This window comes from Chelonoidis abingdonii, chromosome 11, assembly GCF_003597395.2.
Source record: "Chelonoidis abingdonii isolate Lonesome George chromosome 11, CheloAbing_2.0, whole genome shotgun sequence".
NCBI lineage: Eukaryota > Metazoa > Chordata > Testudines > Testudinidae > Chelonoidis > Chelonoidis abingdonii.
The window spans coordinates 30378957-30396280 of NC_133779.1; the positions used below are offsets into that span (position 1 = coordinate 30378957).

Sequence of the window (17324 nt, forward strand, 5' to 3'; positions counted from 1 at the left end):
TGTATGTGTGGTTGGGTGGGGTGTCTGGCTGTCCAGACACACACATGTGCAATGTGAGTTTGCGGTGTGTGGGATGTGTGCATGGTGTGTGTGTGTGTGTGTAGGGTGTGGGTGGGGTGAGGGTGTGTAGGTGTGGGGTGTGTGTGGTTGGGTGGGGGTGTCTGACTGGCCACACACACATGTGCAATGTGAGTTTGGGGTGTGTGGGGTGTGTGTAGGGTCTGGGGGGCCTGAGGGTGGGGGTTGGGATGTGTAGGTGTGTGTGGGGCTGTGTGGTTGGGTGGGGGTGTCTGGCTGGCCACACATGTGCAATGTGAGTTTGGGATGTGTGGGGTGTGTGTAGGGTCCAGGGGGGGCTGAGGGTGGGAGTGTGTAGGTGTGGGGTGTGGGGGTGTGTGTGTGTGGTTGGGTGGGGGTGTCTGGCTGGCCACACACACATGTGCAATGTGAGTTTGGGGTGTGTGGGGTGTGTGTAGGGTTTGGGGGGGCTGAGGGTGGGGTTGGAGATGTGTGGTTGGGTGGGGGTGTCTGGCTGGCCACACACGTGCAATGTGAGTTTGAGGTGTGTGGGGTGTGTGTAGGGTCTGGGGGGGGCTGAGGGTAGGGGTGGAGGTGTGTAGGTGTGGGAGGGTGTGTGGTTGGGTGGGGGTGTCTAGCTGGCCACACACGTGCAATGTGAGTTTGGGGTGTGTAGGGTCTGGGGGAGCTGAGAGTGGGGGTGTCTCGCCTGCCACACACACACATGTGCAATGTGAATTTGGGGTGTGGACACATGGGTGGCTCAGAAGCCAGACAGTTCTGTCCCCAGACATGGCCATTCCGAACAGCTTCAGCTGAGCCTCCAACCAGCGACCCCCAGGGCCGTCGCAACAAAGAACATGGCCCCCTCCAAACATATGTCCGGGGCCCCTTACCGAAAAAGTCAACCGCATATTTCGATGACTTTGCCACGTCTGAGATCACAAGATTCCAAGTGTGAGCTCCACATGGTGCATACAAGGCACGGTCATTTATTTCTAGCATGCGGGCTTGAACTCCTTTATTCTTTCCTCTCATATTTGCGCCGTTATCATAAGCTTGGCCTCTCTTGTCAGCAATGTCTATTCCTAAGTTGTTTGCCTTTTCAAGAAACGCTTCCAATAAGCCCTCGCCAGCTGTATCATGAACATTAAGAAAACCAACAAACGCTTCACGAATATTGACACCGTCTTCACCGTTGCATTCATTTTTTGTGCCACTTTTAGGGGCTCCCTTCCTTGCGGGGCCCCCTCCGGTCGGAGGGTATGGAGGGCGCTCGCTACGCCTCTGGCGACCCCCGTTAAATTAATGCCGACTGCAATGTGAGGGGAGTGCCGGGGACCAAGGATCTGTCCCACACCCCCAGGGGAATACTCTGGGGAGGGGGCAGGTTGCTGGGATTGGAATGTAGCCCTGCAGCCCCGCTGTAACCATTCAACCACACAGCCTCATTCGCTGCAATAGACAGCCTCTGTGCCGACCTGTGACCCTGCTCGTTTATCAGCGATGTCACCTGCGCTGCCAGGACCATCTCTGCCCAGCCTGCTACCTTCCCTGGGGAGACCTTGACTGTTGCCTTCACTACCTTAGAAAGTCAGGGTGCCAGGGCTTGCCTGCTGCGGAACATGCTCAGTCGACAGCGTGAGGAGTTTCTGGCTGATAAATTTAGCTCTAGGCAAATGCTCTGTGTCCTTGTTCCCACGCAGCTATAGCAATGGAGACAGCGGTATTCGGGGTGCTTGACCCAGCCAGATGATCCCGAGGACAGACACTCCAACCCCACCCAGAACCTGTCTATTCTCCATCAGCGTGGAATCCATTCTGACGTCACTGAACGTCCCGGGCTGTGCAGCGCCTTATACAGAGCGACCTCTCTTCTCCCGGGGAATTAATCACAGCATCAGTTGCTTGTGCAGAAGGGTGGCTGCGTAATTCATGATCCTTAACCTGCTGAAGTCATTGGCAAAACTCCCCCTGACTTTAGTGTGAGCAGGATTAGGTCCTTGCTCATTTGTTTTCAACGGGGCAGGACGTGGGGGACAGGAACCAGGACTCCTGGGTTCTGTTCTCAGCTCTGCCAAGGACTCACTTTGTGACTTCAGACAAGTCACCCGGGGCCCAATTCGGCAGCCTTTAATCATCTGAATGATCCTTACTCAAGAGTTGCAGAATCAGGCCCTCAGCTGCTCTGTGCCTCAGCTTCCCCTCTGCCCAAAGGGTTTAATGATACTTCCCCATCCCATGGAGGGAGGGGGTCTCAGTGACTGGTAAGTGCTTTGAGATCCCTGGCGCTTTGGAAAGCAGTAGTTCGCTATGATTCCTTGGTTCTTAACTGCTTTCACCAGCTGCTTTTGCTGGGGGATGGTGAGGGGAAATGAACGCCTCCCTTCCGTTCTGCAGGATCAGATTTTGCAGTCTATGTAGCACACTCTGTTTCCATCCCACCCCCTCTTGTGCTGCAGATGGGCAACTATTTATGGTCTTGTGATGCTTGTTAGATGGTGCCTTTCTGAGTCATTTCCCAGCTCCTTGCCCCCCAGGACCCTCCACTAGGGTCTGCCCAGGGGTCTGGGGTCCTTTTTCCTGTAGGCGGTGGCATGTCACCACTGCGGGACAGCCCCAAGAGTGTGCCTGAGCCTTCTCATGCACCTCCCTGCTTGGTCCACAGCTTCAGTTCCCATCCTCGGCTCCATCACTGACCCCTGGCCCCCGTCTGCCTCGCTCGCTGGCTCAGGGGAAGGAGCCAAGATAGTGGTTAAAAAGCTGCAGCCTCTCTTGGTCTGTCTCTCCTCCCCTCTGCAGAGTCATTTCTTCCCCCCCCACATCTGTGCTTCCATCAGCTGGGAAAGAGGTTCTTCAGCCAGCCACCCGCCAAGCAGGAGCGCTTCTCCTTCGTTGCACCGCACCCCTTCTTTGCAGGGATCCCCCTAGGACCTAGCACTGCCAAAGGTAGGTGGAAAATATAATTGATTGGCACAGCGCATTGCAAACGAAAAAGGGCTTCCTTTAAAAAGAAACTTTAGTTGCGAGTTACAGCCATGGCGTGTTAATTTCACTCAGCATAGACATTAACAACAGATGTTTGTGGGGGGGAAATACAGATAGAAACCAAGTCTGTGTGAGATGAGAGACTAAACCTAAGTGTGTACGCAACCCCTGCCTGGCATCCCTTCCTCACCAGCTATAAAGATCTTCCAGTTTTCCCTTTTATGGAAAAGATACAAAAGAAATAGGAATTCAGTCTCTTTCCATCGCTGCCCGCCTGGCTATCAGCAGCATGGCTCTGTCAGAGGCTGGGATGAAGGGACTGGGTTTCGGGGAAGTGGCTTGTGACCAGCCCGCCTGGGCTGTGTGTGTAGCTAGTCTCATGCAAGCTAACCGCAGCTGTAGCTGTCTCTCTGTAGCTGAATTAAAGATGGGCTCAGGCGCATGGTTTGTGTCTGGAGCCAATTCCAGACTTCTACTGAGTTCCGATGTGCTTTGTTCTGGCCCCTTTCTCCACAGAATCGAACAACTGAAGAGGAAAAGGCCTATTCAGGGTTATTCCCTATGACACGTTCCCTTAAGCTTTGCCAGCCTTTGTTATAAAAGTCCCGTCACTCCAAATCCACAGTGATCATAGCCACAGGACATATGTCCTGGTATCAAGTCTGAATTTTCCTTCGCTTAACTTCAGCCTGCAGCCCTGAGCGTGAGCTGATCCCCCTTTAGCCTCAGCGCTTACAACCTTCAAATACTTGCAGGCTGTTATCATGTCCCTCAGAGTCGTCTCTTAGCCAAACCATAAACATTTCGCTTTTGTAATCTCCCATCGGCTGTCAGCCCTCCAGCCCCAGAAGGAGTTTTGTTGTTCTCCTCTGTGCTTGCCCCTGGATCTAGGCAGCAAGATGCCCTTGGCCAAGAGGGTGGAGACTTTCTCTCTGGTTCTGAGGTCGGCAGCCACCAGCCGAGCGGAGCGAAAGGGGCTGGTTTGTACCAGTGGAAGCTGGCTACCCAGTGCAGGCTTTGAAGTGCTGAGGTGGCTCATTGCAGGCAGGCACTTGACTATGCCCCATGGAGGACGATGCATGGAGGGTGCCCGGGGGAGGTTGGTGTGGCTGCTGTCTGTGATGGGCTTTGATGCAAGGCGGCTAGTTGAAGGCTACGGAGCCCGTGGGGCCAGCTGCTGCCCTCGGGTGTATCCCCGGGATGAGCAGGATTTGGCTCAGACTGATGCATGTGAGCAGGACACCAGCTGCTCTGGCTGGCTTACAAGTGGCAGCGAATGCTGTGCTGCTCTGAGCCCACAGGGCCGGTTCACCCATGCAGCCCAGTGTGCTCGCCCGTGTGCGTGGCTTCTCTCTGATGCACCTCTAAGGACGAAGCCGCGGGCTGTGGAGAGAGAGATGGCCCAGGCTAGCGGGAAGCCAGATCCCAGCATGTCAGATGCTGCAATAGCCAGGGCTAAAGGACCCCAGAGATGAGTCCAAATCAAAGCCCCAAGCCAGGCCCCTGCTGCTTGTGTCACGGAGTCCCCGGGCGATGCTCTGGAACTGCTCCCCACAAAGCCAGTCAGGACTTTGGGGAGCCTCCTCTTCCTCGGAGCAGACTTGTTCAGGGCAAGAAGCTCACACGTCTTCACCTCCTGGGTCTCTCCTTGGAGCATTCAGCATCCTCTGCCCCTCCGTGCGCTTCCCACAGCGAGCCCACCCAGGCTGGGTCCTGGGGAAGCCACAGGGTTCTGCACCCCCACTTTGCAGTCAGACGTGACTCTCAGCCAGCAAAACAGAGGTTTATTCGATGACAGGAACAGGGTCTAAAACAGAGCTTGTAGATACAGCGAACCAGACCCCTCGGCCGGGTCCATTCTGGGGGGCAGTGAGCCAGACCCCTAGGTCTGCACTTCACTCCTCGTCCCCAGCAAGCTCCAGACTAACCACCCCCTCCAGCCCCTCCTCTCTGCTCAGCTCCTTTCCCGGGCCAGGAGGTCACCTGATCCCTTTGTCTCCAACACCTTCAGTTGGCACCTTTGCAGAGGAGGGGCCCAGGCCATCAGTTGCTAGGAGACAGAGTGCCAGGCATTTAGGTGCACTGGCCCTTTGCTCTGCAGCAATCACACACCCTTATCCCACCACCTAGATATTAAGAACTGCATAGGGGACACTGAGGCACCAACACAGTATTCAGAGCAAACATTAAGAACAGTCCCAGTTCGTCACAGCTTGTACTGCAGGTTTGGCACTCAGCAGTTCAGAGACAGGCTGCACAATAACCTGGGGCCGAACCCGCTGCGGTCTGTGGCTCGATCCTTCCCTGTTCAGCACATGGCCCCCAAACGCTGGTTCTGTCTCCTGCCCTGGCCAGGCGGCTCCTGCTGAGGCTGTACCATGCTGGGCTGTCACGGCTGCTGTGGACTCCTCGTGGGAGCAGGACGCCAGCCCACGGCTAGGAGAGGGGATGTCAAGTTGGCCCTGTCTTTGTGCCTTTATTTTTGGCTTGGCAGTGTAGGGCAGTGGTCAGAGCAGGACTGCTCTGGGGGGTGTCTCCTTCCCCTTGGTGAGACCCCTGTCAGTGCCTTCCCTCCCCATAGCGACTGCCCGCGTCCCACTCCCCTCTTAGCCACGAGGGCCCAAAGACACGGCCAGGCCGGGAGCCCATGAGACATTTCCCCAGGGCTAGTGGAGGAACTGCCCCCAGGCCCAGGCCCACCTGCAGAGAGCTGGGGCAGAGAGCTCTATGGAGCTCCATCGTGGGCATCTACTTGGCGCTGGCTGGCCAAGCCCTGGAGAACACACTGCAGGGAGAGGCCTGCATCAGCAAGGACAACTGAGAGAAGGGGCCAGCCCACCCCAGCCTCTCCCCCGCTTGGCTTGCTGCTCTTTAGCTAGGACCTTTACACGGGCTGGGGCCAGAGTCTCCTGTTGGTCACACTGACGTTGGCCTGGAGCACGTGCACCGGCTCCGCTGCCGCTTTGTACCTGTGGAAACGAGAGCAGAATCCAGCCCAAGATGCGCTGTCCCTTGAGGTCATCTGCCTCTGGGGCCTCCTGAAGTCACCAGGCTGCTCAGCAACATTGCAAGGGACAATGAGGCACAAGAGAAACCAGAGACACGAGAGGAACGTCCAGAGATCCCAGCAGTGCATGCGCACGTTCACGCTCGCTCTCTGGGTTTTTTTGTCGGTCGGTGCCCATCCCCATGGTAGCTGAGTGCCAGTGGAGCCAGTAGAACTGCGGCATGAGGTGTCCAGTGCACCTGACCGACGCCTTTATTGGAAGAAAAGCGATTTAGAAAAACACACGGTGGCTGATAAAACAAACCTGAGTCTGCCAAAGCCAAAGGCATTAACACCAGCTGCAGCAGCGCAGTGAAAATTCACCCTGGCTCTGTGTTTTACTGATGTTAGAAAAACAGGGAGCCCCAGCGGCAAAGCGCCCGCACCTCTGCGCTGGGCTGCTGAGCCAGAGAGTCACACTCTGCCCTCGAGGATCCTGTTGCTGCAACCGGCTCCGCGCAGGTGGAGCCTCATGTCTGTGGCAGGGATCCGACGCCAAGATCCGGGCAGGGTTCGTATTGTCTCTGCCAGCCCGCAGTGAAACACAGCTTAGGGCAGCCTGTGAGGTCTCAGCTGCAACGGATTTGTTCTTGCTGCTGGCAATTTGCACGGACCGCATTACAACGAGCTCCGGGGTGTGTGTGTGTGTGTGTCCTAGTAACCCCAGCTAACCAGGCGGAGCCAGGCCTTTGCAATAGCTTCCGATTATAAGTCACAACAGCAATCCTTCCAAATGCGTCCCCAGCCCCTTTGCAGGGGCTGTCTGGAGGCTGGCCCCAGGGCAATGCAACAATGGGTTGGGGCATGGAGCTCCATTGGGGCACTGCAGGGCTGAGCGGTTCTGCTCTAGCCCAGGTCCCTGTGGGTTCCACGGGGCCTGCTCAGCCACTTCCTCACCCAGCCTGCAGGAGCTGGTTCTCATTTCGTACTCAGGCCCATGTGGAGCTGAGCCGGGGGAGGATCTGCCATGGTGCAGCCAGCAGGGTGCAGGGAATGACTCTGTCATGCGGAGGTACAGCAGGGGGGTGAGAGAGCTCCCACGGGGGCAGGGCTGGCTTACTCCATGCAGGGTTATGCGTCCCCCTTGTCACTGTCTGGTCTAGAGCCAAGGACTGGCTGTTCTGAAGCACAGGGCCCTCTCTGCCATGGGGCTCGGCGTCAGGCCCAGGTTTTCCGCCTCCCGGTGTCACCCCGGGGCCTCAGCTGCCGGTCTGTGAAATGGGGCTATGGATCCTGTCTCCACCTGGCCGGGCTGTTGAGCGTGTCAGCAGTTTGGGGGCAGGGCTGTGTGCTCGTGCGGTGCTGTACCGGGTGGCTCGAGGGGCTGGGGCACACCTGGGGAGTCCCCAGAATGGGCAGCAGGGGGGAGCCCAGGATGTTGGCAGAGTCTTCACAAAGTGAGGAAAGGCTCCTGCAGGAAAGCTGCAGACCAGGGGTTGCCCCAGGCAGGGAGGTTGGGGAGGAGGAGGAAGGGAAACCTTGTCTTGCGAAGCCTTGGGAACGAATTTGTGACTCGTTTGCAGTTAATTTGATATTGAAAGCCTAGTCCCAAGGAGGGGTATTTTTGACCAAGGGAAGTTTTATTTAAACAATTCAAGAAGGGAAACCGAGGCCGGCTGCCGGTAGCGTGACCTGTGGCCATGATGGGGTGCATGGGAGGCGGCCGACTCCATTTCCAAGTGCCCAGCACAATGGAATTTGAGTCTCCACTGGGGCACATACAGAGGTTGCTATTGTGAGCTGTGGCTACTCTGCTACTGAGTACGCAGCCGAGGGGCAGGCGGGTTTGTACCTGAGTGTCTAACCCCCGGTGCTGCCACCACACTGCTCTCTGGAGCTGCTAGCAGGAGCAGAGCTGGCGTGTGTCCGGTTCCCCGCGCTGGGGATGGCACGTCCTGGTAGGCAGAGGGAGACTGGGCCAGGTCGACACTTAAACGTTTTGCCAGCTGAAAAACCTCCCAGTTCTGACCGACATGGCCCTGCTGGAAGAGCCCTGGTGGGGCTCTAGTTACATTTGCTGGGATCACTTGTTCTGTTTGGGCTGGGATAAGCTGTGCCACGGATGCCCTCTTGCTGCATCTCCACTGCAGGGTTTGCCAGGATAGCACTGGGCCCTGTCTAGTGCAGACAAGGCCCTGTAAACACCTGAACTAAACATCCCGATCTCTGCCCCAGCTCATTGCATGGCCTCTGTGCTCCTGTTCTAGGGGTGACCACCAGCCAACCCTGACTGCCCAGTAGGAGATCTTGGACAAGAGTGTGCAGCGTCCAATCTGTCTTTCTTCCCGCAGGCTCTTCCCAGAAAATTTGAGCAGTGGGGAGCCCCCAGAAAAGCTCCTGCTATGGTGCTAATCAGGAATGACAATAAACTGTGACTTGTTTAAGGGCTGCAGCTGGGGAAAGAGGGATGTGAGCCTAGCAGAATTTCTCCGTCGGAGTGACACAAATACCAAGTTCAGGTCCTTTTTTAAGCTCTGAAGCAGTGAGAGCAGGAAGCGAGCTTGTGGTGGAGAAAACCAACCAAACAAAACCCCAGCGCCTTAAGAGGACACGATCCGTTTAAATAGCATGGGCCTGATTTCCCTTGCACCCGGACACAGCTATAGTCACAGCTGTGACCCCCAACTTACGCCAGAGTGGGGGACATCGGAATCAAGCCCCTAATTTTGCTGTAAACATATTTCTCCCCCCCTGGGTACTAGCACCTAGCAATTCAAATGGGCAGAATTTTAAAAATGTCAGTTCCCTTCTTCCTGGCCCAGCTGTTTGTTTTTGCATTTACAGGTGAGCTACCTGTCAGTTTCCCTTTTATGTAGGGTTAGTTTCACTTTTCGGCTTGCAAATACCACAGGGGAAGGTTTGTTTGTTGAACAATAACTATTTCCATTGCCATAAAACCAACCATTTCTGTTTGAGCTTCGTTGTCTTGTCCATTCTTTCCAAAATGCGGATTTCAAACCATGACCATGTGCTAACTTAGGGATCACTGGAAAATCAAAGTGCCCTGTCAAGCCTGGTAAACCCCATAGGCCGTGAGTGTGGGCAGGCCCACCCAGATGTATAGTTCATGGATGTTGTTCAGGTTAAGTCACAGCCTGAAGTCACTGCTCTTCCAGGAAGTCTGTGCCTGCTTGTCAAATTGGCCTCCTGGCCTGTGAGGCCCCAGATCTAGGGAGAAGACAATGGGCAGAGCACACCCAGGGAGTTTGGACTGAGTGGCAGTTCCTTCTGGGAAGTGCCAAGGCTGGTTTTGAACCTTACCCTGGAATTGCTGCTGGCGCAGTTAAAACAGCAATAAAGTGCTGACTGTAAACCTGCTTTCGTTTCGGATTAGAAGGGCTCTGGGATCCTGGGCCTCAGCCTAGGCTCTTGGAAAGCAGCCACCGGGAGGCTCAGTAATTAGCAGGTGGGAGGTAGCTTTGGTGGCTGTAGCTGAGGCGGCCGGAGGTCCCAGCAGAGCCTGTGAGCACGGGGATGTTTGGGTGGAGTAGGAGCTGCACCTCCCGGTAAGCATCCGTTCCTTCGCTTGTGCCTTGCACTTTGTGGGGCTGTGCTGGGGGCTAGACACTAGAGGCTGGTGAGGGGCCGTCGCTGCGACAGGAGCAGTTAACAACCATCAAACAGGCAGACACGTGCCGACTGTCAAATGGGTGCCGCTGGGCTCTCTGAGCGAGGCCTCCTAAGAGGGTCCTTGGCACCAGGTGTCAGGAGACCAAGCTCAGGTCCAGGCTGTAAGCAGGTGCACAGAGCGAGCACGAGGGGGGTCCCACATGGAGCAAGCACAGGGGGGTCCCACATACAGCAAGCATGGGGGGTGGGTCCCACATGGAGCGACCACGGGGCGGGTCCCACATGGAGTGAGCACGGGGCAGGTCCCACATGGAGTGAGCACGGGGGCATTTGCACTGTGTGGGCTGGGCACGGCAGGGAGGGCAGCTCCGTTAACAGTTGGGTCAACTAAGGGGTTGAAATCTGGAAAATAAGAAAACCCTTTTATCTGAATAACTAGCCCACAAACGAGATCCAGCCCTGCTCCATGCAGGGTTAAAGCCCAGTCTGACTGCGCAGTGTGGAGACCAGCTGCGGACTAGCTTGCGGCCACCTGGCTTATGTAAGTACCTGGTGCCAGTAGCTCGGGGACCTCAGAGCCCAGGGGCAGCATCAGGAGGCAGAGCTGCTGGCCTGAAGGAGCAGAGGCTCCAGAGTCTTTAGTGACCTGGCACAGAAGGGCGTTGTGGAGCGGGTTTGCCTCAGGACTAACTTCCCTCATTCTCCCGCTGGGGAAGCCTGTCTCCTGACGAACGGAGCTTCAATGTATCCGGCATCGCGGAACATTTTGGGGAAGGGGGAGCCTCTGCAGAAGGGATGGGCTCCCCCTAAGTCTGAGTGGAACCGGACGTCCATCAGACTGGGGAGGAATGTTTGACCCAGGAGCTGGTGGAATGGTGGCAGGAGCTGAGGAGCTCCCAGGTCGCAATGGTGTCTGGGCATCCAATTAAAGGGGTGGTGCAAAGTGCCTCTGAACAAGGGCAGGAACAGGTACCAGTGCAGAGGTCAGAAGTCTGTAACTCAGACCAAAGGGTTAAATAAAAACTGGCACCTGGTCAAAACTAAACCTTAGAAATGCCTGTTTGCAAATGCAAGAAATGGCAAAGCAAACCCTGGGGCCCTGGACTGCCTGGGGACGGACTCGGCCCATTGCGGAGATGGGGCAGAATGACACAAAGCCGGGATGTAGCTGCCAGGGAGATTCAGGTTGGAATGCTTAGGCTAGCTCAGCATTGCCCAGGTGACCAAGGCAGGTTGTGGAATCCCCATTGCCGGAGGTTTTTTGGCCAGGTTGGACAAGCTCCTGTGGGGATGTTCTAAGTGGACTTGGTCCTGCCTCAGCACCGGGGGATGGACGAGATGACCCCTTGCGATCTCTTTCTGACGAGCATTTCTGAGAAGACCAATGGCCATGGGTAATACCTGGCTACAAGCGAGAGGAAGCCAAAGAAGTGGGGGTGCAGTGCTGAAGCATAAAGCGCCCACAGAATCGCGAGAGAGGAATCCTGAGCGGCGAGGCCTGCACATCCCCAGCTGTAGCAATGTGTCACTACATAGTGGGGCCGCACGACCGGGCTCCAAATCAAGGAACCAAAACTAGGGGCAAGGCAGTAAAACAGTAGTAACAGGGGACTTCAGTGATCCGCCTACGAACTGGTCACCCAGCCCAAGGGGACGGAGTGGGAGAAACAAATCTGGACACTTTCCATGATTGTGCTGTGGAGCAGCAAGTGCCAGAGCGAGAGAGGAGAGGCTCTGCTTGGTGATGCCGAGGTAACTCACACGAGCTCATTCAAGAAGTGACAGGAGCTGAACCACTCGGGACCTGAGACCACAATATAATTAGTCAACACCCCCGGGGTGGGGAAGAGCCAGACGGTGAACTTTGGAAAGGGCGAAGGGCCCAAAGCTGAAAGTAACAGAATCGAATCCCCAGAGGTGGCCTGGATACAACACTAGAGTCTCAGCAGACACGTGTCCCACCCAACCAACAGAAAGCCGGGCAGGCAAGAAGCCCACCAACAGAACTACACGGCAGGCTCAAGAGCCTATTTCAGGCAAACAGAAACCCTGCCAGATTCGGAAACCTGTGCCCATGAGTCCACCAATCAGGAGCACAAAGTGCAGCAGGCGACAAGAAAGGGGGAAGTCAGAGGGGCCAAATAGGTAAAGGTGTAGAAACCAGGCGCAAGCAAGTCTTTAAGTCTATCAGAAGCAGGAAGGCTGGGGAAGAATGGGTGAGCCTGCTGGATCACCAGGAGTTAATGGGAGCAATCAAGGGAGATAAGGACATTGTTGAGAAGCCAAATGATTTCCTTGCATCAGTCTTCATTGCTGAGATGTCATGGGAATTCCTACCCCGGGGCTCATCTCTGGCTGCTAGGAGGGAGCTGCTGGAGCAAACGGATCATTTAAAATGCAATACGGGCCCAGACCCCGATGGGCCAGCCAGAGGTTCTGAAGGAACCTAGGTACGAGGGAGCTGAGCTGCTAACCAAACCGGGAAATCACTTATTCAAAACACCTGCTGTTCCAGAGACCTGGAGAGATCAAATCTTGGACTTGTATTTTGAAAAGGCTCTGAGGTGCTCCATATAGAGCGGTCAGCCTCACCTCAGCTGAGAAGCTAGTTAAAAATAGAATGACAAAACATTGTGGAGATCAGGCCAGGACAGGGTCAAACCAGGAGGAGTTCAGCTAAGGAAAATTGTGTCTCATTGATATCTTAGAATTCTTTGACCATGTTGGTACAGTAGTGAGTAAAGAAGAACCGACTGATCATAATTTATTTATACTTCCAAGTAAAGCTTTTTTAGCTGCTAAAGAAGCTAAATCACTAGGGGGCAAGAGGCAAAACATTGCCACAGATCAAAAACTGGTTCAAAGTCAGAAAACAAAGACTAGGATTCAATGGTGAATTTTCATCATGGCCGGAGGTGAACAGCAGGAGCCACAGGAGTTCTGTGCTAGGTCGACGTATTCAGTATGTTTGTTAGTGATGTGGGAATGCGGAGGGAGCAGTGTGTGTGTGGGGGAATCTGCCCAGGACAAACAGTAATTTAGGGACCAGAGAACACGGTCAGGGAACTTCAGAGAGGAACCCTGGTGGGGAAACATGCCACACAATTACCTACGGAGGTGGAATCTCCATCCTTAGAGATTTTTAAGGCCCGGCTTGACAAAGCCTTGGTTGGGATGATTTAGTTGGGGTTGGTCCTGCTTTGAGAAGGGGGTTGGACTAGATACCTCTTGAGGTCTCTTCCAACCCTGAAATTCTCTTGATTCTAATTACAAATGAAATTCAGAGTTGACAAATGCAAAGCAATGCAGATTACAGGAGGAAAACAAACTACCCGTGCTCCATACAGGGTCCAAATGAACTGTGTCAGCTCAAGAAAGAGCCATTGTAGACAGCTCAGGGGAGACTCCTGCTCAATGTGTAGCTGCAGTCAAAAGAGCGAGCACAGTGTGAGGCTGCATAAGGGAATAATACAGAGAATTTTCTAACGCATTTATGTAAATCAGTGGTGCAGCCTCCCCTGGACACTGCGTGCAATGCTGGTCACTGCAGCTCACAAGGTTATAGCAGAACTAGAGGGGGTTCAGACAAGGATGAGGAGAATAAGCAACAGCTTGGAAAAACTGTCCTTGGAGGAGAAATGGAAAAGGCTGGGATGTTACCCCAGCAAGGAGCCATGATAAAAGTCTGTGAACAAGGCCTGCTCTAAAAAAGGGAGCTCAGAAGCCCTGTTCTCTTTCCCTCACCATAACACAAGAACAAAGGGGCATTCAGTGAAATGAAACAGTGGGAAATTCCAAACCAATCAAAGGAAATACTGTCTCAATGAGTGATTAAACTGGGGAACTCGCTGCCGCAAGAAGATGTTGTGGCCAAGAAACAAGATTAACAAGATTCAAAAAGAGATTGGGCGTTGAGTGAAAGTGATCAGGACATGATAGATTTCATGATTCAAAAGAAAGGCATGAGAACAGCAGAATGTCTTTGTTCTCTGGGAGCCCTGCCCCTCTCCCCCCCCAGGCTTTTGGCTACCTGCTTCCAGCAGGCTGCTGTCCAGGCTCCCCCCTCACTGCTGGGGCTCCCCGCTCCGAGCGTGGCTGCTGGTTGCAGGGAGCTCCGAGCCCTCCCAGTGCTGCTGCCCTGAGCAGAGCCAGTAGAGGTGTGAAATGGACAAGGCTGTCAGTTTCACTGCTGGTGGGCTCTGTGCTGGGAAATGGAGCTGGAGCAGGGCTCACAGCAGGGGCTGTCACCTTGGGGAAAAGTGGGGGCTCGAGTGGCTGCCAGTGCCCCACACTCGGCTCTCAGTGCCCCACAGTGCCCCAGGGCACTCGATGCAAGCGCTCCTGAGCAGATGCGCCCCACTGGCAGGAGGAGAGTAGGATGGACACCAACGGCCAATTGCATGACCGCAGTGGCTGTAGGTCGACCTCAATTAAGTCCATCTAGTTTTGCAGTGTAGAGAAGCCCCTAGGCCCGTAATGGGTCACAGCGAGTAAGGAAGATAAAAGGCCATGAGAAGAGGTTATTGAAGGGAAAGATGAAGGAAAGTGCAGGTTGGCTCCTCAGGGGGAATGGGGCCTGTTAACTGATGACATCAAGCTGGCTGAAGTGTTTAATACCTATTTTGCTTAATTCGTCACTATAAAGGTGGATGGTGACCAGATACTCGCACAATGAATACTAACAACAACGGGGAAGGAACGCAAGCCAAAATAAGGAGAGGACAGGTTGAAGAATGTTTAGATATATTCGATGTATTCAGGTCGGCATGGTCTGATTAAATTCAGCTGACTTTACTTAAGGAACTAGCTGAAGCAATCTCCGAACTGTTGGCAATTAACTTGGAGACCTCCTGGAGGATAGATGTGGTCCCAGAGAACTGGAGAAGAGCAAACAAAGACTTACCTTTAAAAGGGGGACCAGAGAGAATCTGGGGAATTATGAACCAGTCAGAAAGATACTGGAATAAATTATACTAGATGCATCCGACGAAGTGGATATTCGCCCCCGAAAGCTCATGCTCCAATACATCTGTTAGTCTATAAGGTGCCATAGGACTCTTTGCTGCTTTTACAGATCCAGACTAACACAGCTCCCCTCTGACACTGGAATAAACTAGTGAACCATCAGTCTGTGAGCACCTAGAGGATAAAAGAGTTATGAGAAATAGTCAGCATGACAGAGCAGCTTAATTTCCTTCTTCGACAAGCCTAGTGGCTGGGGGGAAGCAGGAGATGTGCTAGGTCTGGATTTTATAGGACTTTTGACCCAGTCCCACATGATATTCTCCTAAGCAAACTAGGGGAACACAGGCTACAAGAAATATCTGTAATGTGGGGGCACAACTGGTTGAAAGACGGTAATCAAAGTGAACCACTGATAACTAATCTATCAGCCTAGGAGGGCGTATATAATGGAGTCCTGCAGCAGTCAGTCCTGGGTCTGGGACAAGTCAGTATTTTCATTAATGACTTGGATAATGGAGTGGAGAGTGTGCTGTGCAGATGACACCCAGCTGGGAGGTACTTTGGAGCACAGGATTAGAATTCAAAATGATCCTGACAAATTAGATCATTGGTCTGAATTCAACACAATGAAATTCCACGACAACAAGTGCAAAGTGCCCTTAGCAAGGACAGCTGAGGCGCACAACTGCAGAATGGGCAGTGCTGGCGAGGGGGTCGCACTGCTGGACGGATCTGGGGTTAGAGTGGATCCCAAATCGAACGAGCCAACACTGGGAGGCAGTTGCACAACAGGCTCCTATGATTCTGCGGCATATTAGCAGCAGTGCTGTATGTAAGACCTGGGAGGTAATTGTCCTGCTCTGCTCGGGACTGGTACGGCCTCAGCTGGAGAACTGCGTCCAGTTCTGGGTGCTGCACTTTAGGAAGGATGAGGACAAATTAGAAAGAGTCCAGAGGAAAGCAACCCAAATGAGAAAAGGTTTAGAAACCCTGAGCTATGAGGAAAGATTCCAACCTGGACACATTTAGCCTTGAGAAAAGACTGAGGGCTGGGGCCGATGGTGGTGGTGCGGGAACAATCCAATCATTGTCTTCAAGCGTGCTAGGGGCTGTTCTAGAGAAGACAGTGATCAAGTGTTCTCCATGTCCCCTTAAGGCAGGACAGGAAGCAATGGGCTTCATCTGCAGCAAGAGAGATATAGGTTAGATCTCAGGAGAAACTTCCTAACTGTCCAGGGAGTGAAGCTCTGGAACGGGCTCTGCAGGGAGATGGTGGGGTCCCCATCACTGGAGGTTTTTAAGATCAGGCTGAACAAACAGCTGTCAGGGCTGGTCTTGGGTTACTTGGTCCTGCCTCAGCGCAGGGGGCTGGACTCAGTGGCCTCTCGAAGTCCCTCCCAGCCCCACATTCCGAAGGCTCTGAAGACTATCGCCAGTGATCATAATGAATTACAACAGAACCTCTGGCAGGGACGTTGAGCGTCGTACTTCAGGATCTCAGCCAATCTCTCAACAGGAGAGCGCGGGATGAGACCTGTCGGGGCAGGGGGGAGGGAAGGCACGGCAGCTTATCCCACATCTGCTCCAAGGGTTTCTGACATCTTCCTCTGCAGCAGCTGGTGTTGGACGCTGGCAGAGACAGGATCCTGGGCTAGCTGGACCTGGGCTCTGAGCTTGTCTGGCCCTCCATCTGGTCCTGCAGTGGGGCAGGGTGTGGGAGGCAGCGTGTTCTGCGCCACGCTCCCCAGCATGACAGTCTGACAGGATGGGAGACTGACTTCCCAGAGAAAGATTGGACCTTTCTGTGGCATGTGTTTTCCCAGACTAGAGCAGCTCCTGGCATCCAGAATGAAAACAGTGAATTCCTAGCGTTCAGCCCAGAGCCAACAGGACTCCTGGGAGGACAGCAGAGTGCCAGGATGGGATGAGGCCTGCAAAGAAAATATCATTTGGATCCAGTTTTCCAAGGCCCCAGAGGTGGGAGGGGTTTGGGCCCTGGGTTCTGGCCCCGCTCTGATTTAGCAGGGAAATGGTCTCTCTGGGTGAAGCAGAACTCTGGGGAGGCTCCAGGCCAGTGAATTCCTTTGCCATGAATATTGATGGGGTTAAAGATGCCACAAGAATCTCAGCATGTAACTTACCAATAAGGCCAGTATGTAAGCAAGCGCCATCCCTGGGAGTAATCAAATTCCAGCAGCCCCAAGGGCTACAAGTCACCATGCCCAGCTAACCACGTGCGACTGCTTCAGGCTGGCATGGATTGGGGGTAGGGGGCAGAAGCAGCGTCCTTGTCAGAGGATGGCGTTCACAGCACGTCTGCCCTTCTCTGGATCCCTTTCGTGCAAGGAGATCAACACATTTTACAAGGCAGTATCATTATCCCTGCTGCACAGCTGGGGAAACTGAGGCACGGGGCAGGCCCGTGAATTGCTCCAAGGTCATGGCAGAGGCGGGAGTGAAACCCAGGAATCTGGATCATCCTCACAGCCTCCTGCCTGATTCTGTGCAACCTTAACCTGCTCACGTGTCAGCAGAATGTTTGCTCTGTGAGCGAGGGTTTGTGTTAGGTTGCAAGGGAGGCTCGTGTATTGTGATTCCTTATCTAGTGAATGGGGCAGGCGGTCTCTCGTGATGATGTGAGTCCGGCTCTGGCAGTGTAGACTGACAGGTGGGCGTTTGGGTGAAGTGAAGAGGGGTCCCAGCATAAGGTATTTCCTTGCTGTGAGGGTTGGTCGTG

At 54.1% G+C, this 17324-nt stretch overlaps 1 protein-coding gene across 1 annotated transcript in view; it reads left to right on the plus strand.

Moving 5' to 3' along the window:
• The first annotated feature begins 2494 nt into the window (after positions 1–2494).
• The window catches only part of TBXA2R (thromboxane A2 receptor), a 46496-nt gene continuing 31666 nt past the window's right edge, over positions 2495–17324 (plus strand). Inside the window, exon 1 of the mRNA XM_075070843.1 lies at positions 2495–2967. The gene's annotated coding sequence lies outside the window, so the exon portion shown is untranslated. The remainder of the gene's footprint in view (positions 2968–17324) is intronic.